Source organism: Ranitomeya variabilis, chromosome 1 (genome assembly GCF_051348905.1).
Source record: "Ranitomeya variabilis isolate aRanVar5 chromosome 1, aRanVar5.hap1, whole genome shotgun sequence".
Lineage (NCBI taxonomy): Eukaryota > Metazoa > Chordata > Amphibia > Anura > Dendrobatidae > Ranitomeya > Ranitomeya variabilis.
This window is the reverse complement of record NC_135232.1, coordinates 318,816,432-318,843,543: the sequence shown is the minus strand read 5'-3', so window position 1 is coordinate 318,843,543 and position 27,112 is coordinate 318,816,432.

Genomic DNA, 27,112 nt, shown 5'->3' with positions numbered 1-27,112 from the left:
ACAAGGTGACACTTCTCTGATGGGTCCTATCATCTAAAATATGCCTTTCTTGGGCTATACGCCTACAGTGTTAATGGACAAACATGGGTTACAAACCTAAACATTTAAATGGTCTGGTAGGAACCAAAGCTAATTAAATAGACAGACAGACAGACAGAACACATGTCTGTCAATGGTCCCCTGACCGCTCTAACAATGGACTGTACCTTATCTGTACCTCCTTGTATGCCAAGACAGGTCTTGACCTGAAGAAGTTAAAATCATTTGAATGGAATGTGCTGTGGTTTTTATTTTTGTAGTAATAATTGTTGATTATTTTTATTTTTAACTCAAAATGAATTGTCGGATTTTATCAGTTTTTTAATGTATTTTTTCCGCAGCCACTGGGGGCTGCCATTTTCATTTGCTAATGTGTAAGTGACTGAGCACAACACTTACACACTATATACTAAATACGGCAGCTCATAAGCATAGGAGACTGTGGTTGATATCCAACCGCATCTCCTACACTATGACAGCCACCAGCTGTAAACTGGATTCACCCACTTGGCCACAGCTATGGTGAGTGTCAAGTGCCATTTTTTTGCAACTCACAGAGGCTTTGTGAACTACAATTTCCCCTTGAGATGCCAGGATGTGGAGAGAATTGAGTATCAAGGCATTAATCAGCAGCTAGACATGGCACTGCTGTCAGGTTACCTTTCTGTTCTTACTGCTGGAAAAGTCTCTGCCGCAACATTGCTCTGAGTGGTGAGAGCACTGTGAATGCCGGAAACTTCTCAAGTGGTGAAAGCAGCCAGGTGGTTGGGAATAGTAGTAGAATACCACAGCTCACTGCCGCTGTCACCTCAGTGTTAATAATTCAGCAGCGTAATCATCCCACTTCTGTGCTCTGAGCACTAACTAAGCTCTATTATGTCAATGTAAGCCTCATTCAGAGGTCCCTGCGCTACAGACATCTGAAGAAGGCTTTATTCTGACATATCAGAGCAGTGTATCTAATCCCAATATTTTGATACAGCCTTCAGAGCCGCATATCTAATCCTATCATGTGTGATACAGCTCGAAGTGCTGCATATCTAATGCCCATCATGTGTAAGGAGGCCAGGGTGGTAGTCGTGGCAATGGATTATTCTAGTCCCAAACCCAGGCGCCCCACAAATGAAACACAAACTCTTTTCTGTGGTGTGTGTGATGCCTGCAGTAGAGTACTCCAATTGCTGGAGTCTAGAGTTGAGCGACTTTTACTTTTTTAGGATCGAGTCGGGTTACATGAAACCCGACTTTGTCAAAAGTCGGGTCGGGTGAAATTGGACGATTATTTCGAAAAGTCGGAGATCCAACTGAAAGACAAAACCCAATGCAAGTCAATGGGGAAGCAAAGTCGGCAGTGAGTGGAGGACAGGAAAACACCTACAGTGCCCATTTTAATGCCAAAAACATCAATTCTTGTTACTTAAGCTTGTCAATCTTAATTTACCTTATAATAGTAGTTAGGCATTGAAAATTGGGGGTCATTTGGCTAAAGTTGTGGGAGGGGTAGGGCTGGCTCAAGTTTTTCGTGGGCCCAGGAAACGCGGACTACGTCACGGCGGTTGAGCAGGGAGAGGTAAGTATTTCAACTTTGCAAGTGCTGTGATCCTGAGCAAGCAGGGCGGGCACACTTGTTCGCATTGGCACTGGCACAGGGCCCCTCAAAGTACGGCGGTGTGTTTGACGGCGGGGGCGCCTCGCACCGGCAGAGACACTTTTGCGTACTATGAGGGGCCCTGTGCTAGTGACGTCGCCAATGAGTATGCCCCCCCACCTGATGAAGGAACCTGCACTTTCATCTGCACCTTCCTCTTTGTCCCCGTGTAAGGTGGTATAGTATGCGGGAAGGGGAACCAGACTTTCAGCAGGGTCAGATACTGGCTGTGTAGAGTGCAAGGGGAATGTAGTGGTCTGGGTCAATGTACCAGCAGACTCATCTAGCAGTGGCTGGGCAATGGGCAGGATGAGGAGGAAACACAGATATAGGCCCAAAGAATAAAGTAGGCTAAATGCAGTTCAAAATTGGCAACAGGACTAAACAGGCGGCATTGCTTTGTTCAGTGGAGGACAAATGTAATTAGAGGCTGACACAGTGAGTAGGCCCAAATAAGTAACTAGGCTAAATGCAGTTCAAAATTGGTAAAGGACTAACCAGGCGGCATTGCTTTGTTCAGTGGAGGACAACTGTAATGAGAGGCTGACACAGTGAATAGGCCCAAATAAGTAACTAGGCTAAATGCAGTTCAAAATTGGTAACAGGACTAACCAGGTGGCATTACTTTGTTCAGTGGAGGACAACTGTAATGAGTGGCAGACACAGTTAGTAGGCCCAAATAATAAAGTGGGCCAAATTAAGTTCAAAATTGGTAACAGGAGTAAACAGGCGGCACTGCTTTGTTCAGTGGAGGAGAAAAGCAAGGTGCGGCAGACACCGTTAGTAGGCCCAACCAAACAAGTAGCCCAAATGCAGTTTAAAATTTCCTATAGGCTGAAAGTCTGAAAATTGAAGCTCAGCTTTTTTCAGTGGAGAACAACAACAAGCAGCGGCAGACACTGTTAGTAGGCCCAACCAAACAAGTAGCCCAAATTCAGTTTAAAATTTCCTATAGGCTGAAAGCCTGAAAATTGAAGCTCAACTTTTTTCAGTGGAGGACAACAACAAGCAGCGGCAGACACCGTTAGTAGGCCCAACCAAACAAGTAGCCCAAATGCAGTTTCATATTGTAAATATAGGCCGAAAGCCTGAAGATTGAAGTACAGGAGAAAAGCACAGGAGAACACCAAGGAGCGGCAGACACCGTTAGTAGGCCCAACCAAACTAGTAGGGCAAATGCAGTTTCATATTCAAAATATAGGCCAAAAGCCTGAAGATTGAAGCTCAGCTTTGTTCAGTGGAGAACACCAAGGAGCAGCATACACCGTTAGTAGGGCCCAACCAAACTAGTAGGCCGAATGCAGTTTAAAATTTCCTATAGGCCGAAAGCCTGAAGATTGAAGCTCAGCTTTGTTCAGTGGAGGAGAAAAGCAAGGAGTGGCAGACACTGTTAGTAGGCCCAACCAAACAAGTAGCCCAAATGCAGTTTAAAATTTCCTATAGGCCGAAAGCCTGAAGATTGAAGCTCAGCTTTGTTCAGTGGAGGAGAAAAGTAAGGTGCGGCAGACACCGTTAGTAGGGCCCAACCAAACAAGTAGCCCAAATGCAGTTTAAAATTTCCTATAGGCCGAAAACCTGAAGATTGAAGCTCAGCTTTGTTCAGTGGAGGACAGCGGTATTGAGTGGCGCAGACAGACACAGGTAGTAGGCCTAAAATAAAAAATTAGGCTCAATGCACTTTAAAATAGGTTACAGGGGTACACAGGCAGCATTGGTTTGGTCAGTCGGAGGACGATTGCAAGGAGTGGCGAAGACTTACTAGGCCTAAAATAAAAAAGTAGGCTCCATGCAGTTCTAAAATGGCTTACAGGGGTACACAGGCAGCATTGGTTTGGTCAGCGGAGGACGATTGCAAGGAGTGGCGCAGACTTACTAGGCCTAAAATAGAAAAGTAGGCTCAATGCAGTTTAAAATAGGTTACAGGGGTACACAGGCAGCATTGGTTTGGTCAGCGGAGGACGATTGCAAGGAGTGGCACAGACTTACTAGGCCTAAAATAAAAAAGTAGGCTCTATGCAGTTCTAAACTGGTAACAGGAGTAAAATGGTGGCACTGCTTTGTTGTCATGTCGGACGCTATTCACACTAGGGCATCCGACAGACAGTGGTAATTCCCCATTCGTCCACTATACGCTCAGTGGCGCCTACTAGATTTTATCTAGGTTGTCCGGGGTTAATTTAGCTGGTACTCAGGTTGGAGGCTGGGTCACGCCCACTGCCTTTAAATAGTTCTGCTGGACCTTGGGCGTCGCCGATTATAGCTTGTGCCTCGTGCCTAGTGATTCCAGTCTGGAGTGGTGGTCTTGGAGTAGAAATATCGTATCTGGTGGTGTATTATCCTTTGTCATATTTCTCCTTCCTATATTTGTATTTGTTTTGCCCTGTGCACGTTATAGTGTTTTCCTGTGAGGCTGTGGCGTGGTGCGTTTTTAGTTTTCCCTGTTTGTTCTTTCTGTTGAGGTTGGTGTGTTGTCTAATCACTGGGTGGCGGGTGGAGGTTTCAGCATAGGGCTGAAACAGGAGTCAGGGTCAGGCCTGGTGGACCAGGCAAGCACACCATTAGTGTAAATTCTGGGAGAGGGACAGACAGGGTTTTCCCTAGTCTGAGGGATATCGCAGGGGCCCGGGTATCCAGCCTTAGTCTACCTAGTACCCCCGTGACATTATAATCGGCCCCAAAATTTTGTATTCCATGGATCCCATGACTTCCATAACCCGCCAGTTGGAGGCGCTGTCCTTACAGGTCACTGAGTTGAAGGGGGTGGTTCAGCAACAGGGTCTGGTAGTATCTAATGTGCAAGCTGAAACTGCAGGTAGAGTTGCAGAGCCAAAGATCCCTTTACCTGAGAGGTTTGCTGGGGAACGCAGTAAATTTGTTGTTTTTCGTGAAACTTGCAAATTATTTTTTCGTATGCGCCCGATTTCCTCAGGTAATGAGGCTCAGCGTGTAGGTCTGGTATTGTCCTTACTGAACGGAGACCCCCAAGCTTGGGCATTTTCTTTACCATCTGATTCAGCTGCATTTAACTCAGTGGAGAGTTTTTTTCTGCTCTTGGGCTCATTTATGATGATCCTGACAGAATGGCTCTAATAGAATCTAAAATTCGCGCTCTCCGCCTAGGGGAGCGAATGGCGGAGGATTATAGTTCTGAACTTCACCGCTGGGCGGTGGACACACAATGGAATGACCCTGCACTGCAGAATCAGTTTGTTCATGGGGTTTCGAGAAGGGTTCAATAAGCCCTCCTGATGTATGAGACTCCTGCTTCTCTAGAGTCTGCTATGAGTCTTGTTGTCCGCATTGACGATTTGCGTCAGGGGGTGCAAGAGATGCCGCCTATGGGGGAGGGCGTAGGTGCACGTGAGGTTGCTGCAGGTGAGCCCACGGAGCCTATGCAAATCGCAGGGGTGTCATATTATCAAGCCTCCTTGCTCAGGAAGCAGGGAGCCTGTTTTTGCTGCGGTAAAAATGGGCATTATGTAAATGCTTGTCCTCTGTTATCTAAGAAAAGTGCAACGGCGGAAAACTACTAAGCTCAGAGGGTGTGGAAGAGGCTAATCTGAGCTTATGCATATCTTCCAGTGTGGTCTCTCAATGTATGCTTCCTGCCAAAGTTATGGTCGCTGGCAGAGAGCTGCCATTCACTGTTTTTGTGGATAGTGGTTCGGCCACTAATCTCATTGATGAGGAGTTTGCGTGCATGGCCGGGTTCACGGTCGAAAAACTGCCTCATCCTATCCGGGTGGTCACCATCAATTCTGCTCCTCTCCCACAGGGAGAGATTACTGAGTTTGTGGCTGAGGTGAAACTCCATATTGGGGTCCTACATTTCGAGCAGGTTACATGTAGGGTACTGAGTAATCTTCCTGGACAAATGGTTTGGGGTTTTCCATGGTTATCTATGCACAACCCGGTGATTGACTGGAAAACTCAGGACATAATCGAGTGGAGCGGATTCTGCCAGGAGAATTGCCTGGCCACATGTGTGTCCGCTGTGACTCCTAGCATTCCTGAGTCACTGCTGGATTTCGCGGATGTGTTTTCAGAGAAGGGTTACTCAGAATTGTCACCACATCGCCCCTATGACTGTACTATTAGGTTTAAACCAGGGGCCAAATTGCCAAAAGCAAGGATGTTTAACATCTCTGGTCCTGAGAGGCAAGCTTTAAAAGACTACATTGCTGAGAGTTTGAGCAAATGGCACATCAGGCCTTTGTCCTCGCCTGTGGCAGCGGGGTTCTTCTTCGTTAAGAAGAAAGATGGCAGACTACGCCCGTGTCTGGATATCAGGGAGTTAAACCAGATTACGGTTCGTGATCCATACCCTATGCCACTGATACCTGACTTGTTCAACCAGGTGGCTGGTGCTAAGTGGTTCTCCAAGCTTGACCTCAGGGGGGCGTACAACCTCATAAGAGTCCGTCAAGGTGATGAGTGGAAGACGGCTTTTAATACTCCTGAGGGTCATTTTGAAAATTTGGTGATGCCATTTGGGTTGACAAACACGCCTGCAGTATTTCAACATTTCATAAATGATGTGTTCTCGCATGTCCTGGGGAAATTCGTTATTGTGTACCTAGATGACATTCTCATTTATTCATGCGACCGTGATACTCATTTAGAGCATGAGTGGCAGGTGTTACAGCTACTCAGAGAAAATAAGCTCTATGCAAAACTTGAGAAATGTGTATTTTCGGTTCAGGAGTTGCCTTTCTTGGGTTATATTGTGTCTGCTTCAGGGTTTAAAATGGACGCCGCTAAGGTGCAAGCGGTGCTGCATTGGGAACAGCCTGATAACATAAAAGCGCTTCAGCGGTTCCTTGGGTTTTCTAACTATTATAGAAAGTTTATCAAAGATTTTTCTACCATTGCTAAACCGCTTACTGACATGACGAAAAAGGGTACCAATTTATCTGCCTGGTCTGAGGCTGCTGTGCGCGCATTCGAATTTCTGAAGAACAGTTTCGGCCCCCATTCTGGTGCAACCGGACGTATCAAAACCATTTACCGTGGAAGTCAATGCGTCTGAGGTTGGAGTGGGGGCGGTGCTGTCACAAGGCTCATCCTTGGGCGAGTTGCGTCCATGCGCCTACTTTTCCAAGAAGCTGTCGCCCGCCGAACGTAACTACGATATCGGCAACAGGGAGTTGTTGGCTATCAAGTTGGCTTTTGAGGAATGGCGACACTTCTTGGAGGGGTCGGTCCACCAGGTTACAGTTATCACCGACCATAAAAATCTGCTTTATATAGAGTCAGACAAGCGTGTTGCGGCTGCGACCACAAATGTGGCCGAGCCGACACTTCCACGTCGCCAGACCAAGACGACGTGGGCGAACGTCCCAAAAAGGAACGCAATGTGGACCCACTGGACCACAGAGTAACCTGGACCTACCCAGACTAGGGAACGGCAGCGAGCAGGGGTCTGTGGCAGCTGAGCATGTGAACAAGATGTAGATATGCAGAACTAGACTACACCGCACAACTTCAGGTATGAAGAAACAAAGTTTAATTAAATGATAGCCCAGTACATAACAAAACATAATGATGTCAGGATCCCGATTCCACATGTCAAGGAAAGGTACACAACTCAGATGTCAGACGATGGCAGGAGTGATCACGGGTTGATGCAGTCCAGGGTCATCTGGCACGGGCATACTAGAACAGCCAATCTCTCAGGCCTCAGGCGTAGCGCAGGCTCAGCAGGAGAACATCAGACACCGATCCCTGAAGGACGTCTTCACTGGGTGAACCTCAGGACATCAGGATCACAGGCGGGACATCAGGATCACAGGCAGGACATCAGGAACACAGGCAGGACATCAGGACCACAGGTTTAGATAGACGTCTGACGATGGCAGGAGTCATCACGGGTTGATGCAGTCCAGGGTCAACTGGCACGGGCATACAAGGACAGCCAATCTCTCAGGCCTCAGGCGTTGCACAGGCTCAGCAGGAGAACATCAGACACCGATCCCAGAAGGACGTCATCTCAGGGTGGACCACAGGACACAGGCAGGACATCTGGGCACAGACAGGGCACAAGGACACAGGCGTGGCAGCCCAGGGAATCAAGACATCGGACAATGAAAGGACATCAGGAATACCGGAAAGACACCTGGGACACTGGCGTGGCAGCCCAGGTCATCGGCTGGGACACTGACGTGGCAGCCCAGGAATCAGGACATCGGACAACGAAAGGACATCAGGAATACCGGAAAGACACCTGGGACATTGGCGTGGCAGCCCAGGTCATCGGCTGGGACACTGGCGTGGCAGCCCAGGAATCAGGACATTGGACACCGGAAGGACATCAGACACAGGCTAGACATCAGGAAAACCGGAAACACATCGGGGACACCGGCATGGCACAGGACCAGGTAGCGGAGGTCATCAGGTTCATAACTTCGGCCGTCAGGCTCCGGACATCAGACCTAGGAAGGAACTCAAGCGTGATGGTGCTAGCTCCGCTGGACTGGAACTGGGCCAGACAGGGTTAGCACCGCATGGAAGACTGAGCACAGAATAGTAAGCGCTCAGCAAGAACACCGAACTCCATCTTTGAAAGATGAGCCTGGAAAGTTCAGTCACAGGGTGCGTAGTGCCAGACACAATAGGACTTAAGAAACATAACAGAGACAGGTTCAGACAGGATCAGGTACTGGATATTCAGCCTCCAGGATAGGCGGATCTGGGTACTCTGCCCCCAGAACAGGCGGGTAAACAAGACACAAACGGATCTGGATATACAGCCTCCAGGATAGGCGGATCTGGGTACTCGGCCCCCAGAACAGGCGAGAGACAGGTATCAGCTCTCCCAGAACATACTGCAGACAGAACGGGAGCTGGATACCTCACAAGGCAAGACACAGAAACACAATGCAATGCTCTGGCAACGCCCAGTAGCAAAGAGGAAGTTTATATTGGAGCTGCTCCTCAGCAATAGGCTGAGGAAGCAACACAGGTTCACACTCAAACCCTGATAAAAGCAGGGTAGGTGTGGCCGCGCGCACCCTAAGCACAAACAGAAACCATTATGGCACTGATAGCACAGGAACTGTGGCTTAGGGCACCTGGCAGCGGCTGCTAGCCTGGACACACGTGAGAAGCCATGCACCAGCTGCAGAGGACCTCGCAAGCCAAGGCTAGCTTCCAAGCGGCAGCCAGGGACCGCACATGCGAGTGGCCATGCAGCAGAGCAAAGTCATCACAGCACATGTACAGCTACGCAGCGGTGGCAGGGAACTGAGCAGCATCCATACAGGTAACAGACAACAGTATCCCTGCACATTAGGGGGAGAGGAGCAAGGGTTAAAGCAGAGATATGCAAAAGTAACGCCGAAGAAACGAGGTATAAACCCAGCGGCGTTACAGTATCCCCTCCTCAGGCCCCCTCTGCTGAAGACCCAAAAAAAAAAAAAGTTTCAAAGAAAATTCTTTTTGGGTAAGGCGGTAAGTCCCACAGTTCACAATATAGCAGCAGAGTTCATAGCTCAAACAATTCAACCGCTGACCAAGCGCTGGATTGAGCAATATAGTCCACTACCAAGTGGGATCCGAGCAGTCTAATCCGCTGACCAAACGGGGCTCGGGAAAGTTCTGCAGTTCACACATGCTCAGCGGAGTCCATGGCCAGAGCATTCTGTTGCGGCTGCGACCACAAATGTGGCCGAGCCGACACTTCCACGTCGCCGGACCAAGACGACGTGGGCGAACGTCCCAAAAAGGAACGCAATGTGGACCCACTGGACCACAGAGTAACCTGGACCTACCCAGACTAGGGAACGGCAGCAAGCAGGGTCTGTGGCAGCTGAGCATGTGAACAAGATGTAGATATGCAGAACTAGACTACACCGCACAACTTCAGGTATGAAGAAACAAAGTTTACTTAAATGATAGCACAGTACATAACAAAACATAATGATGTCAGGATCCCGATTCCACATGTCAAGGAAAGGTACACAACTCAGATGTCAGACGATGGCAGGAGTGATCACGGGTTGATGCAGTCCAGGGTCATCTGGCACGGGCATACTAGAACAGCCAATCTCTCAGGCCTCAGGCGTAGCGCAGGCTCAGCAGGAGAACATCAGACACCGATCCCTGAAGGACGTCTTCACTGGGTGAACCTCAGGACATCAGGATCACAGGCGGGACATCAGGATCACAGGCAGGACATCAGGACCACAGGTTTAGATAGACGTCTGACGATGGCAGGAGTCATCACGGGTTGATGCAGTCCAGGGTCAACTGGCACGGGCATACAAGGACAGCCAATCTCTCAGGCCTCAGGCGTTGCACAGGCTCAGCAGGAGAACATCAGACACCGATCCCAGAAGGACGTCATCTCAGGGTGGACCACAGGACACAGGCAGGACATCTGGGCACAGGCAGGACACATGGACACAGGCGTGGCAGCCCAGGGAATCAAGACATCGGACAATGAAAGGACATCAGGAATACCGGAAAGACACCTGGGACACTGGCGTGGCAGCCCAGGTCATCGGCTGGGACACTGACGTGGCAGCCCAGGAATCAGGACATCGGACAACGAAAGGACATCAGGAATACCGGAAAGACACCTGGGACACTGGCGTGGCAGCCCAGGTCATCGGCTGGGACACTGGCGTGGCAGCCCAGGAATCAGGACATCGGACACCGGAATAACATCAGACACAGGCTAGACATCAGGAAAACCGGAAACACATCGGGGACACCGGCATGGCACAGGACCAGGTAGCGGAGGTCATCAGGTTCTTAACTTCGGCCGCCAGGCTCCGGACATCAGACCTAGGAAGGAACTCAAGCGTGATGGTGCTAGCTCCGCTGGACTGGAACTGGGCCAGACAGGGTTAGCACCGCATGGAAGACTGAGCACAGAATAGTAAGCGCTCAGCAAGAACACCGAACTCCATCTTTGAAAGATGAGCCCGGAAAGTTCAGTCACAGGGTGCGGGGTGCCAGACACAATAGGACTTAAGAAACATAACAGAGACAGGTTCAGACAGGATCAGGTACTGGATATTCAGCCTCCAGGATAGGCGGATCTGGGTACTCTGCCCCCAGAACAGGCGGGTAAACAAGACACAAACGGATCTGGATAGGCGGATCTGGGTACTCGGCCCCCAGAACAGGCGAGAGACAGGTATCAGCTCTCCCAGAACATACTGCAGACAGAACGGGAGCTGGATACCTCACAAGGCAAGACACAGAAATACAATGCAATGCTCTGGCAACGCCCAGTAGCAAAGAGGAAGTTGATATAGGAGCTGCTCCTCAGCAATAGGCTGAGGAAGCAACACAGGTGCACACTCAAACCCTGATAAAAGCAGGGTAGGTGTGGCCGCGCGCACCCTAAGCACAAACAGAAACCATTATAGCACTGATAGCACAGGAACTGTGGCTTAGGGCACCTGGCAGCGGCTGCTAGCCTGGACACATGTGAGAAGCCATGCACCAGCTGCAGAGGACCTCGCAAGCCAAGGCTAGCTTCCAAGCGGCAGCCAGGGACCGCACATGCGAGTGGCCATGCAGCAGAGCAAAGTCATCACAGCACATGTACAGCTACGCAGCGGTGGCAGGGAACTGAGCAGCATCCATACAGGTAACAGACAACAGTATCCCTGCACATTAGGGGGAGAGGAGCAAGGGTTAAAGCAGAGATATGCAAAAGTAACGCCGAAGAAACGAGGTATAAACCCAGCGGCGTTACAAAGAGTCTGTCCCCCAGGCAGGCTCACTGGGCGTTGTTTTTCACGCGATTCAACTTTTTTGTTACTTACCGACCGGGGTCTAAGAACACTAAGGCAGATGCTTTATCCAGGTGTTTTCCGGGGGGAGAACCTCGGGAAGATCCGGTACCTATCCTCTAAAAGGGTGTAGTGGTCTCGGCTCTCACGACAGAGGTTGAGGCTGAGATTGCCAAGGCTCAGGAGGAGGTACCACCAGAGCTTCCCATTAACAAATCATTTGTACCTCTCCATCTTCGCCTAAAGGTGTTGGGTGAGCATCATGATACTGTTCTGGCTGGCCATCCAGGGGTTAGGGGTACCTTGGAGTTGGTGTCGCGTCGGTTTTGGTGGCCCAAAATCCGACAGGACGTGGTCTCGTACGTATCAGCATGTACCACGTGTGCTAGGGCTAAGACGCCTCGCTCCCGTCCTGCTGGCACATTACATCCTCTAGGGGTACCAAGTAGGCCATGGACGGAGATCTCCATGGATTTTATTACAGACCTGCCCTCCTCAGCTGGGAACACGGTCATCTTGGTGGTTGTTGATCGGTTCTCAAATATGTCGCAGTTTGTGTCCTTGCCTTCGTTGCCTAATGCAAAGACTCTGGCTCAGGTATTTGTGCAGGAGATGGTCAGACTTCACGGAGTTCCATCTGACATCATGTCTGATAGAGGTACTCAGTTTGTGGCTAAATTTTGGAAAGCATTTTGCTCACGGCTGGGGATCAAGTTATCGCATTCTTCGGTGTTTCATCCTCAGTCAAATGGTCAGACCGAGCGCATGAACCAGAATTTGGAGCAGTATTTACGCTGCTTTGTTTCTGACAATCAGGAGGAGTGGTCGACGTTCCTTCCTTTGGCGGAGTTTGCCATAAATAATCACTGCCAGGAATCATCTGGGGAGTCCCCGTTCTTTTGTGTTTACGGGCATCATCCTCAATTTTGTACTCTGCGTCAGGGGGGCTCTGCTGGCGTCCCGGAGGAGGACCAGTTAGGAGCACAACTGTCATCTGTCTGGAGGAGAGTGAAACAGCGCTTGCTGAGTGTGGGTGCTAGGTACAAACGTGTGGCTGACAGTAGACGGGTGCCAGGTCCGGACCTCAGTGTGGGTGACTGGGTGTGGTTGTCCACAAAAAACATAAAACTCAAAATACCATCCCTGAAATTAGGTCTAATGTTTATTGGTCCATTTAGGGTCGCCGCCATCATTAACCCGGTAGCCTACCGATTGGAGCTTCCTACGGTTTATAAGATACACAATGTGTTCCACAGATCATTATTAAAAAAGGTGGTGGGTTCCGTGGACGCGACACCGACGCCATCTCCAGTTTTGGTGGATGGCAATTTGGAATTTGAAGTCTCCAAGGTGGTTGACTCTCGTGTAGTGCACCGCACATTACAGTACCTGGTACACTGGCATGGTTATGGGCCAGAGGAGAGGTCTTGGGTACCAGCCTCGGACATTCATGCGGACTGGCTGGTCAGCATGTTTCACCACCGCCATCCGGACAAGCCGGGTCCTATAAGTCGTGAGGGCCCTGGAGTCCCTCGTAGAAGGCGGGGTACTGTCATGTCAAACGCTATTCACACTAGGGCATCCAACAGACAGCGGTAATTCCGCATTCGTCCACTATACGCTCAGTGGCGCCTACTAGCTTTTATCTAGGTTGTCCGGGGTTAATTTAGCTGGTACTCGGGTTGGAGGCTGGTCACACCCACTGACTTTAAATAGTTCTGCTGGACTTTGGGAGTCGCCGATTATAGCGTGTGCCTCGTGCCTAGTGATTCCGGTCTGGAGTGGTGGTCTTGGAGTAGAAATATCGTATCTGGTGGTGTATTATCCTTTGTCATATTTCTCCTTCCTATATTTGTATTTGTTTTGCCCTGTGCACGTTATAGTGTTTTCCTGTGTGTCTGCGGCGTGGTGCGTTTTTAGTTTTCCCTGTTTGTGCTTTCTGTTGAGGTTGGTGTGTTGTCTAATCACTGGGTGGCGGGTGGAGCTTTCAGCATAGGGCTGAAACAGGAGTCAGGGTCAGGCCTGGTAGCCCAGACAAGCACATCATTAGTGTAAATTCTGGGAGAGGGACAGACAGGGCTTTCCCTAGTCTGAGGGATATCGCAGGGGCCCGGGGAACCAGCCTTAGTCTACCCAGTACCCCCCTGACATTTGTTCGGTGGAGGACAACTGGAAGAAGTGGCTGACACAGTAAGTTGGCCAAAATAGTAAAGTAGGCTAAATGTCTGCAAAAAAAAATGTTCCTAAATAAACAGGTGGCAAAGCTAGGTACAGGGGTGGGTTCCTCTGCTAAGTAGCAGACAGTGGTAGTTTGCGCACAGTATTCACAGGTCTAAATGGAGGGGAGGGCCCCTGCATATTTTTACTATCATCTACCATTTCAACAAATTTGTATTGGCAGTGCCATTGAAGGATTTAACAGCACAGACTAAACGGTGGTGGAGCAGTGAGAGGTAAGTTTTGCAAGTGGTAGAGCACTGTTTGAGCTGGGGGGTAACACTCTCTCGTGGGTGGCGGTACTGGCCCAGGGCCCCTCATATTACGACGGTGTGTCTGACGTTGGGTGTGCACCACCACCGCCAGAGACACATTGTACTATGAGGGACCCTGTGCCAGTGCCGTCAGCCAAAAGTGGGCACACCGACCTGTCCAGGCAAACGGCACTCGCACGGGTGCTTGCGCCAAGTGGTGACCACGGCCCCGTGGGGGGAGTCAGCCCATTTAGGGAGGTGTAAAAATGGCCTATGGTGGACATTCAGCAGCTGCAAATGGAGGAATTGGAGTAGTCAGTAAAAGGAGTCCAAAAGCAAGACCTTTTTACAGGAAAGCTACGTGTCAGAAGGGGAAGGTGGGGCAAAATAATTAGAAATCCATGATTGTTCATTTTAATGAAGGTTAGATCATCAACATTTTGGGTAGCCAGACGAGCCTTTTTTTTGGTCAGTATTGAACCAGCGGCACTGAATACTCTTTCTGATAGCACACTAGCAGCTGGGCAAGCGAGCTCCTGTAATGCATATTCTGCCAATTCAGGCCAGGTGTCTATTTTACATGCCCAGTAATCAAAGGGGAATGACGTGTGAGGGAGAACATCGATAAGGGAGGAAATATAGTTTGTAACCATACTGGACAAATGTTGTCTCCTGTCACTTTGAATTGATGCAGCAGTACCTGTCGTGTCTGCAGTGATTGCGAAATCACTCCACAACCTGGTCATAAAACCGCTCTGTCCAACGACACTTCTGATTTGTGCACCTCTAACACCTCTGCCATGTTGCCCCCTGCAGCTCGTGTGAGAACCATCACCGCTACTGTGTGCTGGGAATGCCTGAACCAAACGGTTACAAGAGTTGCTTGTTTGGTAGCCAATATTTGTTCAAGGTTCTCATGTGGCATGATATTTTTCAATTTCCCTTTATAGCGTGGATCCAGAAGGCAGGCCAACCAGTAATCGTCATCGGTCATCATTTTAATAATGCGGGGGTCCCTTTTTAGGATACGCAAGACATAATCAGCCATGTGGGCCAATGTTCCAGGTGTCAAATCACTGCTTGTGCTGGGTTGAGGAGCACTTTCTGTCAAATCAACATCACTTTTCACTTGCAAAAACCCTGTACCTGACCTTGCAACACCACCAGTTTCTATTGCCCCCTGAGAAGCTTCCTCCTCCCATAAATATTCATCCCCATCCTCCTCCTCCTCCTCCTCCTCTTTGTCCTCCACCTCGTCCAGGAGAGTTCCCTGAGCAGACAATGGCTGACTGTCATCAAGGCTTCCCTCTTCCTCGGCTGCAGACGCCTGCTCCTTAATGTGCGTCAAACTTTGCATCAGCAGACGCATTAGTGGGATGCTCATGCTTATGATGGCGTTGTCTGCACTTACCAGCCGTGTGCATTCCTCAAAACACTGAAGGACTTGACAGAGGTCTTGTAGCTTCGACCACTGCACACCTGACAACTCCATGTCTGCCATTCAACTGCCTGCCCGTGTATGTGTATCCTCCCACAAATACATTACAGGTTGCCTCTGTTCGCACAGCCTCTGAAGCATGTGCAGTGTGGAGTTCCACCTTGTTGTAGCGTCGATTATTAGGCGGTGCTGGGGAAGCTTCAATGATCGCTGATGGTTCTGCATACGGCTGGAGTGTTCGGGCGAATGGCGGATGTGCGAGCAAAATCTTCGCACCTTCAGGAGCAGGGCTGGTAACCCCAGATAACTTTTCAGGAAGCACTGCAACACCAGGTTCAAGGTATGAGCCAGGCAAGGTATGTGTTTCAGTTCTGAAAGGCCTATGGCAGCCATAAAATTCCTTCCGTTATCACTGACTACCTTGCCTGCCTCAAGATGTACACTGCCCAGCCATGACTGAGCTTCTTGCTGCAAGTACTCAGCCAGAACTTCCGCGGTGTGTCTGTTGTCACCCAAACACTTCATTTCCAACACAGCCTGCTGATGCTTACCACTAGCTGTTCCATAATGGGACACCTCGTGTGCAACACTGGCAGCTGCGGATGGAGTGGTCATGCGACTGTGCTCTGTGGACAAGCTTTCGCTTCTGCTGGAGGAGGAGGAGGAGTGGCGAACGCCTACAGCCAATTGTTTCTTAGACCATGGGCTAGGCAGAACTGTCCCACTATGGCTGTCCCCTGTGGACCCTGCATTCACCACATTAACCCAGTGTGCCGTGATGGACATGTAACATCCCTGGCCATGCCTACTGGTCTATGCATCTGTTGTGAGGTGCACCTTTCTACTGACTGATTGCCTGAGTGCATGGACAATGCGGTCTGTGACATGCTGGTGAAGGGCTGGGATGGCTTTTCTCACAAAGAAGTGTCGACTGGGTAGGTCATAGCATGGTACTCCGTAGGCCATCAGGGCTTTGAAAGCTTCGCTTTCAACCAACCGGTAGGGCATAATCTCTAACGAGATTAGTCTAGCAATATGGGCGTTCAAACCCTGTGTATGCGGATGAGAGGATGAGTACTTCCTTTTCCTAACGAGAGTCTCTTGTAGGGTGAGCTGGACTGGAGAGCTGCATATGGTGGAACTAGCGGGGGTGGTGGTGGAAGTGGCGGATTGAGAGAGGGTTGGTGAGGGTATTCTTGCTGTTGGCCTACATACAGTGTTTCCTACCAACAACCTGGTGATTCCCTGACTGCTTTGGCCTTGCAACGATACCTCCACATTTGCTGCAGGTGGTGTCCTAAATGGTGGGCTTACAATGAGGGAAGCAATGTAGCATTGCTGACTAGCTTCATTCTGAGCGGGTGCACCTACATTACGGGACGTTTGGTAGTTAGTCCAGGCTTGCAAGTGCATGCTGGTAAAATGTCTACGCATGCACGTTGTATTTAAATTTTCGACATTCTGCCCTCTGCTAAAGGTCCTTGAACATTTCTCACAGATAACTTTGCATTGATCATTCGGATCTTGGTTAAAAAATTGCCAGACTGCACTCTTCCTACTATTGAATACCTTTTCAGGCATTGCATGCTGTGCTACTTTCACTGGATGGCCACGCTGTCCTAAAACTGTTTTTGTTTTTGACACACGTTTTTGGCCTGATATGGGCCTGCCAGATGACAGCTGTTGCGATGTAGATGGCTGCTGCGGATCATCCCCCTCCGCTTCTAAGCTACTGGCAGCGGCACCCTCTTCCCCAAATGGCTGCCAATCTGGGTCAACAACTTGGTCATCTATCACCTCCTCTTCAATGTCATGTGCACCTTCCTCTGTGTCACCATGTAAGGTGCTATAGCGTTTGGGACTGGGCACCATAGTCTCATCAGGGTCAGATTCTGGCTCAGTACACTGCGAGGGCAATGTAATGATCTGAGTCAATGGAGCAGCATAATAATCTAGCTGTGGCTGTGCATCAGTGCACTCCATGTCCGATTCATCTTGTAATGGGCAGTTAACAATTTCCCTTTCTAACCCAGGCACGGTATGTGTAAAGAGCTCCATGGAGTAACCTGTGGTGTAGCCTGATGCATCCTTCACTTTTGGTTTGGGTGAAGGACACAAGGAAACATCTTGTTCCTGACCATAACTTTCTGAAGAGGAGGCGAAAGAGCTAGAGGCTGAGTCAGCAAGGAAAGCCAAAACTTTTTCCTGCTGCTCCGGCTTTAAAAGCGGTTTTCCTACTCCAAGAAAATGGAGCCTTCGAGGCCTTGTGTAGCCAGACGATGACACTGGCTCAACACCTCCAGCCTTAGGTGCTATTTTGCTTTTCCCACTACCATCAGATGCTCCACCACCACCACCACCATCAGTACCAGCCGGCCTCTTCCACCAGACTTCCTCATTTTTGGGAAAATGTTACCAAAATAACAACCGTGATATGATACTGTAAAACAAGGTAGAAGGTGTATATAAACTTGTTGAGAATTTAAATCTCCCTTTTTATTTTGGGGAGACTGAACCAAAACTCAGGCCCAGTGTATAACACAACACAATGTAAGTGGCAGAACGTGGCTGGCTGATATACGACAAACTAACAGAACTGACTTGTATCCACTTTGTGACAATTTGAAACACCCTTTTTTGGGGGGAGACTGTACCACAACTCAGACCCAGTGTATAACACAACACAATGTAAGTGGCAGAACGTGGCTGGCTGATATACGACAAACTAACAGAACTGACGTATATCCACTTTGCGACAATTTGAAACACCCATTTTTTGAGGGGAGACTGCACCACAACTCAGGCCCAGTGTATAACACAACACAATGTAAGTGGCAGAACGTGGCTTGCTGATATACGACAAACTAACAAAATTGACGTATATCCACTTTGTGACAATTTGAAACACCCTTTTTTTGAGGGGAGACTGCACCACAACTCAGGCCCAGTGTATAACACAACACAATGTAAGTGGCAGAACGTGGCTAGCTGATATACGACAAAACCCAATGTGGCTAAACAAAGAAGTAAGACAGGCAATTAACAGTAAAAAGAAAGCATTGCACTACTAAAGCAGGATGGCAGCATTGAAGCTCTAAAAACTATAGGGAGAAAAATACTTTATCTAAAAAACTAATTAAAGCTGTCAAAAAGGAAACAGAGAAGCACATTGCTAAGGAGAGTAAAACTAATCCCAAACTGTTCTTCAACTATATCAATAGTAAAAGAATAAAAACTGAAAATGTAGGCCCCTTAAAAAATAGTGAGGAAAGAATGGTTGTAGATGACGAGGAAAAAGCTAACATATTAAACACCTTCTTCTCCACGGTATTCACGGTGGAAAATTAAATGCTAGGTGAAATCCCAAGAAACAATGAAAACCCTATATTAAGGGTCACCAATCTAACCCAAGAAGAGGTACGAAACCGGCTAAATAAGATTAAAATAGATAAATCTCCGGGTCCGGATGGCATACACCCACGAGTACTAAGAGAACTAAGTAATGTAATAGATAAACCATTATTTCTTATTTTTAGGGACTCTATAGTGACGGAGTCTGTTCCGCAGGACTGGCGCATAGCAAATGTGGTGCCAATATTCAAAAAGGGCTCTAAAAGTGGACCTGGAAATTATAGGCCAGTAAGTCTAACCTCTACTGTTGGTAAAATATTTGAAGGGTTTCTGAAGGATGTTATTCTGGATTATCTCAATGAGAATAACTGTTTAATTCCATATCAGCATGGGTTTATGAGAAATCGCTCCTGTCAAACCAATCTAATCAGTTTTTATGAAGAGGTAAGCTATAGGCTGGACCACAGTGAGTCATTGGATGTGGTATATCTTGATTTTTCCAAAGCGTTTAATACCGTGCCGCACAAGAGGTTGGTACACAAAATGAGAATGCTTGGTCTGGGGGAAAATGTGTGTAAATGGGTTAGTAACTGGCTTAGTGATAGAAAGCAGAGGGTGGTTATAAATGGTATAGTCTCTAACTGGGTCGCTGAGACCAGTGGGGTACCGCAGGGGTCGGTATTGGGACCTGTTCTCTTCAACATATTCATTAATGATCTGGTAGAAGGTTTACACAGTAAAATATTGATATTTGCAGATGATACAAAACTATGTAAAGCAGTTTATACAAGAGAAGATAGTATTCTGCTACAGATGGATCTGGATAAGTTGGAAACTTGGGCTGAAAGGTGGCAGATGAGGTTTAACAATGATAAATGTAAGGTTATACACATGGGAAGAAGGAATCAATATCACCATTACACACTGAACGGGAAACCACTGGGTAAATCTGACAGGGAGAAGGGGATCCTAGTTAATGATAAACTTACCTGGAGCAGCCAGTGCCAGGCAGCAGCTGCCAAGGCAAACAGGATCATGGGGTGCATTAAAAGAGGTCTGGATACACATGATGAGAGCATTATACTGCCTCTGTACAAATCCCTAGTTAGACCGCACATGGAGTACTGTGTCCAGTTTTGGGCCCCGGTGCTCAGGAAGGATATAATGGAACTAGAGAGAGTACAAAGGAGGGCAACGAAATTAATAAAGGGGATGGGAGAACTACAATACCCAGATAGATTAGCGAAATTAGGATTATTTCGTCTAGAAAAAAGACGACTGAGGGGCGATCTAATAACCATGTATAAGTATATAAGGGGACAATATAAATATCTCGCTGAGGATCTGTTTATACCAAGGAAGGTGACGGGCACAATGGGGCATTCTTTGCGTCTGGAGGAGAGAAGGTTTTTCCACCAACATAGAAGAGGATTCTTTACTGTTAGGGCAGTGAGAATCTGGAATTGCTTGCCTGAGGAGGTGGTGATGGCGAACTCAGTCGAGGGGTTCAAGAGAGGCCTGGATGTCTTCCTGGAGCAGAACAATATTGTATCATACAATTATTAGGTTCTGTAGAAGGACGTAGATCTGGGGATTTATTATGATGGAATATAGGCTGAACTGGATGGACAAATGTCTTTTTTCGGCCTTACTAACTATGTTACTATGTTACTATGTTACTATGTAACAGAACTGACATATATCCACTTTGTGACAATTTGAAACACCCTTTTTTGGGGGGAGACTGCACCACAACTCAGGCCCAGTGTGTAACACAACACAATGTAAGTGGCAGAAAGTGGCTGGAAGATATCTGAAAAAATCCAAGGACTGTAGTACAATTTCAATCTCCCTACAATGATCTCAGGACAAGTATGGCAGCAACAAAAAGGACTGCTGCACACAAAAGTGTGGACAAATAAACAGGATAACTGCAGAAAGGAGCAACAGGATTTTTGCTTTTAAAAAAGCAGTTGGTTTGCACAGCAGCGTGCAAACAGCAATGGAGGGAGCTTTATAAGGCAGCCTAATAAGCTACAGAGCTGATGCACAAAAATATAGCCTCAACTGTCCCTGCAAAAAAAGGTGGTGTTGGACAGTGGAAATCGCTACAGCACAAGCGGTTTGGGGATTAATCTTCCCTCCCTAACTATATCCCTACTTCTGACGAAGCTGCAGCAACCTCTCCCTATGCTGAGATCGGCAGAAGTAAGATGGCGGTCGGCATGCACGCCCCTTTATAGCCCCTGTGATGCTGCAGAAAGCAAGCCAATCACTGTCATGCCCTTCTCTAAGATGGTGGGGACCGAGACCTATGTCATCACGCTGCCCACATTCTGCGTCCTCCTTCATTGGCTGAGAAATGGCGCTGAACGAAACGCGACTTTGGCGTGAAGATCGCCGACCTCATGGCCGATCCCACACTAGAATCGGGTCGGGTTTCATGAAACCCGACTTTGCCGAAAGTCGGCGATTTTTGAATTTGTCAGATCCGTTTCGCTCAACCCTAATTATTATTATTACCCAAGATGATCACAGGAACAGATGATAACCCCAACGTGTGTTTCGCATTTTTAATTCATATTACTTTCTCAAGGGGTAGTAGTGTTGTGTTCCCAATCAGGAGCTTTTTGTAATCGGGGTAACAGGTCACATGGAAGACCATATGATTGTTCCTTAGCCAGCTAGCCACTCCGCTCCCATGTGACCCGGCTATCAGGTCCCAAGCGTGCATGTGTGATGTGTGCACAGGGGCTGTCGACCATATGCTGTAATGGTTTTGATACATAGAAAACATTTTTTTTTTTTTTGATGCGGGACAGTGCATCAGCTCGAGGTTTTTATGGATTTACTCAATTCTTATTCATATAACAAAAGGCTGACCATGACCAATAAATATGACTATAAAGAAATCCATTTCCTGGACATCACTCTGGAGGTGGATGACCTTTCTTGTATCCAGACTGATGCTTATTGAAAAGTGACTTCCATTAACACTTTGCTACATGCACAATCAGCTCACAACAAAGCCACCATTGGGAACATCCTGGTTGGACAGTTCCTAAGGATGAGGCCGATCTGATTAGAGAGGCCCGATGCCTGTGCACTGCAGTACTTTGCTCTGCCCTCAACAGGGCAAAGTACGCCTGCGCAGGAACCGCGGCAAGAAGACAAGAAGAGGACTTGATCGTATGAAGATGAGAGGCGCTGGACCCGGGCCACGATGCCCATCGGACCGGACTGCAGCTGGACCACCCCTGGGGAGTATAATCTAACCTGTTTTTCTTATCTTTCAGGATACATCGGGGGCTTATCTACAGCATTACTGTTATGACCTGATGGTTAAGGAGCAACACTGATATGACCTGGTGGTTAAAGAACAACATGGCACGAGCTCTGAGGAGGTAGTATCTCTACTGACCACAGTTCCTAATCCTAACACCAACACTAGAAATAGCCATGGAATGTTCCTGTCACTCCCTAGACACCTCGTCACAGCCTGAGAACTAACTACCCCTAAAGATGGAAACGGAAAACTATCTTGCCTCAGAGAAAACCCCCAAAGGAAAGATAGCCCCCCACAAATATTGACTGTGAGTGGAGAGTGAAATGACATACACAGAAATGAAAACAGATTTTAGCAAAAGAGGCCAATACTAATCTAAATAGACAGAATAGGAAAGGTTACTGTGCGGCCAGTATTAAAAACTAAAAATCCACGCAGAGTTTACAAAAATGATCTCCACATCGACTCACGGTGTGGAGGGCAAATCTGCTTCCCCAGAGCTTCCAGCTAGCCTGAATATATCATAATGACAAGCTGGACAAAAAGTAACATAACATGAGCAAGCAATAAGTCCACAGCAAATGGACAAAAAGAGAACTAGCAAAAACTTATCTTTTGCTGAAATGGACAGGCCATAAGACAAATCCAAGGAGAGATCTGAATCCAATCCAGGAACATTGACAGCTGGCATGAACTGAAGACCAGAGCCAGGTTAAATAGCAAAGCCAGGAGAGACAATAAGTGAAAGCAGCTGCTACAGCTAAACTCAAGGAGCAGCAGTTCCACTCGAAACCACCAGAGGGAGCCCAAGGGCAGAACTCAAAAAAGTACCATTCACAACCACAGGAGGTGGTTCAAGAACGGAATTCACAACAGTACCCCCCCCTTGAGGAGGGGTCACCGAACCCTCACCAGAGCCCCCAGGCCGATCAGGACGAGCCAAGTGAAAAGCACAAACCAAATCGGCAGCATGGACATCGGAGGCAACAACCCAAGAATTATCCTCCTGGCCATAACCCTTCCACTTGACCAGATACTGAAGCTTCCGCCTCGAAAAACGAGAATCCAAAATCTTCTCCACCACATATTCCAACTCCCCCTCAACCAACACCGGAGCAGGAGGATCAACGGAGGGAACCATGGGCACCACATATCTCCGCAACAAAGATCTATGGAACACATTATGAATGGAAAAAGAAGCTGGAAGGGCCAAACGAAAAGACATTGTAATTTCAGAAATCTTATAAGGACCAATAAAGCGAGGCTTGAACTTAGGGGAAGAAACCCTCATAGGAACATGACGAGAAGACAACCAGACCAAATCCCCAACACGAAGCCGGGGACCAACACACCGACGACGGTTAGCAAAACGTTGAGCCTTTTCTTGAGACAACGTTAAATTGTCCACCACATGAGTCCAAATCTGCTGTAACCTGTCCACAACAGAATCCACACCAGGACAGTCCGAAGGCTCAATCTGCCCCGAAGAAAAACGAGGATGAAAACCAAAGTTACAAAAGAAAGGAGAAACCAAGGTAGCCGATCTAGCCCGATTATTAAGGGCAAACTCGGCCAACGGCAAAAAGGTCACCCAATCATCCTGATCAGCAGACACAAAGCATCTCAAATAGGTTTCCAAGGTCTGATTGGTTCGCTCCATTTGGCCATTTGTCTGAGGATGAAATGCTGAAGAAAAAGACAAATCAATGCCCATTCTAGCACAAAAGGACCGCCAAAACCTAGAAACAAACTGGGAACCTCTGTCAGACACAATATTCTCCGGAATGCCATGCAAATGAACCACATGCTGAAAAAATAATGGAACCAAATCAGAGGAGGAAGGCAACTTAGGCAAAGTTGACAGACATCTTCTGAGAAACAGGAAGATCAGAAATAAAATCCATGGAAATATGCGTCCAGGGCCTCTCAGGGACCGGCAAAGGCAAAAGCAACCCACTAGCACGGGAACAGCAAGGCTTGGCCCGGGCACAAGTCCCACAGGACTGCACAAAAGAACGCACATCCCGTGACAAGGAAGGCCACCAAAAGGACCTAGCAACCAAATCTCTGGTACCAAAAATCCCAGGATGACCAGCCAATACTGAACAATGAACCTCAGAAATTACCTTAGTAGTCCATCTATCAGGAGCAAACAGTTTCCCCACTGGACAGCGATCAGGTTTATCAGCCTGAAACTCCCGAAGCACCCGCCGCAAATCAGGGGAGATGGCAGAAAGAATCACCCCCTCCTTGAGAATACCAGCCGGCTCAAGGACTCCCGGAAAATCAGGCAAAAAACTCCTAGAAAGGGCATCAGCCTTCACATTCTTAGATCCCGGAAGATACGAGACCACAAAATCAAAACGGGAGAAAAACAGAGACCATCGAGCTTGTCTAGGATTCAACCGCTTGGCAGACTCAAGGTAAATCAGATTCTTATGATTGGTCAAGACCACAACACGATGCTTGGCTCCCTCAAGCCAATGTCGCCACTCCTCAAATGCCCACTTCATAGCCAACAACTCCCGATTGCCGACATCATAATTACGCTCAGCAGGCGAAAACGTTCTGGAGAAAAAAGCGCACGGTTTCATCAAAGAGCCATCAGAACTTCTCTGAGACAAAAGGGCCCCTGCCCCAATCTCAGAAGCGTCATCCTCAACCTGAAAAGGGAAAGAAACATCTGGCTGACGCAACACAGGGGCAGAAGTAAAACGACGTTTAAGCTCCTGAAAGGCCTCAACAGCCGCAGAGGACCAATTCATCACATCAGCACCTTTCTTCGTCAAATTGGTCAGAGGCTTAACCACACTGGAAAAATTAGCAATAAAGCGGCGATAAAAATTAGCAAAGCTCAAAAATTTCTGAAGGCTCTTCACAGATGTGGGTTGAGTCCAATCATGAATGGCCTGGACCTTAACAGGGTCCATTTCAATAGCCGAGGGAGAAAAAATGAAACCCAAAAAAGAAACCTTCTGAACTCCAAAGAGGCACTTAGACCCCTTCACAAACAACGCATTAGCACGAAGGATCTGAAATACCATCCTGACCTGCTTCACATGAGACTCCCAATCATCGGAAAAAAACAAAATATCATCCAAATATACAATCATGAATTTATCCAGATAATTCCGGAAGATATCATGCATAAAGGACTGAAACACAGATGGAGCATTAGAGAGCCCGAATGGCATCACACGGTATTCAAAATGGCCTTCGGGCGTATTAAATGCTGTTTTCCATTCATCACCCTGTTTAATACGAACAAGATTATACGCCCCTCGAAGGTCATTCTTGGTAAACCAACTAGCCCCCTTAATCCGAGCAAACAAATCAAAAAGCAAAGGTAAAGGGTACTAGAATTTGACCGTGATCTTATTGAGAAGGCGATAATCTATACAGGGCCTCAAGGAGCCATCCTTCTTGGCAACAAAAATGAACCCCGCTCCCAACGGTGACAAAGACGGGCGAATATGCCCCTTCTCCAAAGACTCCTTTACATAACTTCGCATAGCGGCATGCTCTGGCACAGACAGATTGAAAAGTCGACCCTTAAGGAACTTACAGCCAGGAATCAAGTTAATAGCACAATCACAGTCCCTATGAGGAGGTAGGGAACTGGACTTGGGCTCATCAAATATATCCTGGAAATCTGACAAAAACTCAGGAACTTCAGAAGAGGGGGAAGAGGAAATTGACATCAAAGGAAGATCACTATGTATCCCTTGACAACCCCAACTAGTCACAGACATAGATTTCCAATCCAGCACTGGATTATGTACCTGTAACCATGGAAAACCCAGCACAACAACATCATGCAAATTATGCAACACCAAAAAGCGAATATTTTCCTGATGTGCTGGAGCCATGTACATGGTCAACTGTGTCCAGTACTGAGGTTTATTCTTGGCCAATGGCGTAGCATCAATCCCCCTTAAGGGAATAGGGCTCTGCAAAGGCTCCAAGAAAAAGCCACAGCGTTTGGCAAATTCCAAGTCCATTAAATTCAGGGCAGCGCCAGAATCCACAAATGCCATAACAGAAAAGGACGACAATGAGCAAATCAGGGTAACAGACAAAAGAAATTTAGGCTGTACAGTACTAATGGTAACAGACCTAGCGACCCTCTTAGTACGCTTAGGGCAATCAGAAATAGCATGAGTAGAGTCACCACAGTAAAAACACAGCCCATTCTGACGTCTGAATTCCTGCCGTTCTGCTCTAGTCAAAATCCTATCACATTGCATAGGCTCAGGACTCAGCCCAGAGGACACCACCATATGGTGCACCACCTTGCGCTCGCGCAGGCGCAGATCAATCTGAATGGCCAAAGACATTGATTCGTTCAAACCAGCAGGCGTGGGGAAACCCACCATAACATCTTTAAGGGCTTCAGAAAGACCCTTTCTGAAAATCGCTGCCAGGGCATACTCATTCCATTTTGTGAGCACAGACCACTTTCTAAATTTCTGGCTGCTTCCTGACCCTGACACAGAGCCAGCAAGATTTTTTCTGCCTGATCCACAGAATTAGGTTCGTCATACAGCAATCCGAGCGCTTGAAAAAATGCGTCTACATTGAGCAATGCAGGATTCCCTGGCTCAAGGGAGAATGCCCAGTCCTGCGGGTCTCCACGCAGCAGAGAAATGACAATCTTCACCTGCTGAATGGGGTCACCAGAGGAACGGGGTCTCAGAGCAAAAAACAATCTGCAGTTATTTTTAAAGTTCAAAAATTTAGATCTATCCCCAGAAAACAAATCAGGAATAGGAATTCTAGGCTCTAAAACCGGAGTCTGAACAACATAATCTTGGATACTCTGTACCCTCGCAGCGAGTTGATCCACACGCGAGAACAGACCCTGAACCTCCATATCAGCACCAGAATCCTGAACCACCCAGAGATTAAGGGGTAAAAAAAGACAAAACAGGCTGCAAAGGAAAAAAAAATGGCTCAGAACTTTTTTTTCCCCTCTTTTGAGATGCATTCAACACATTGTGGGCCAGCTGTACTGTTATGACCTGGTGGTTAAGGAGCAACACTGATATGACCTGGTGGTTAAAGAACAACATGGGATGAGCTCTGAGGAGGTGGTATCTCTACTGACCGCAGTTCCTAATCCTAACACCAACA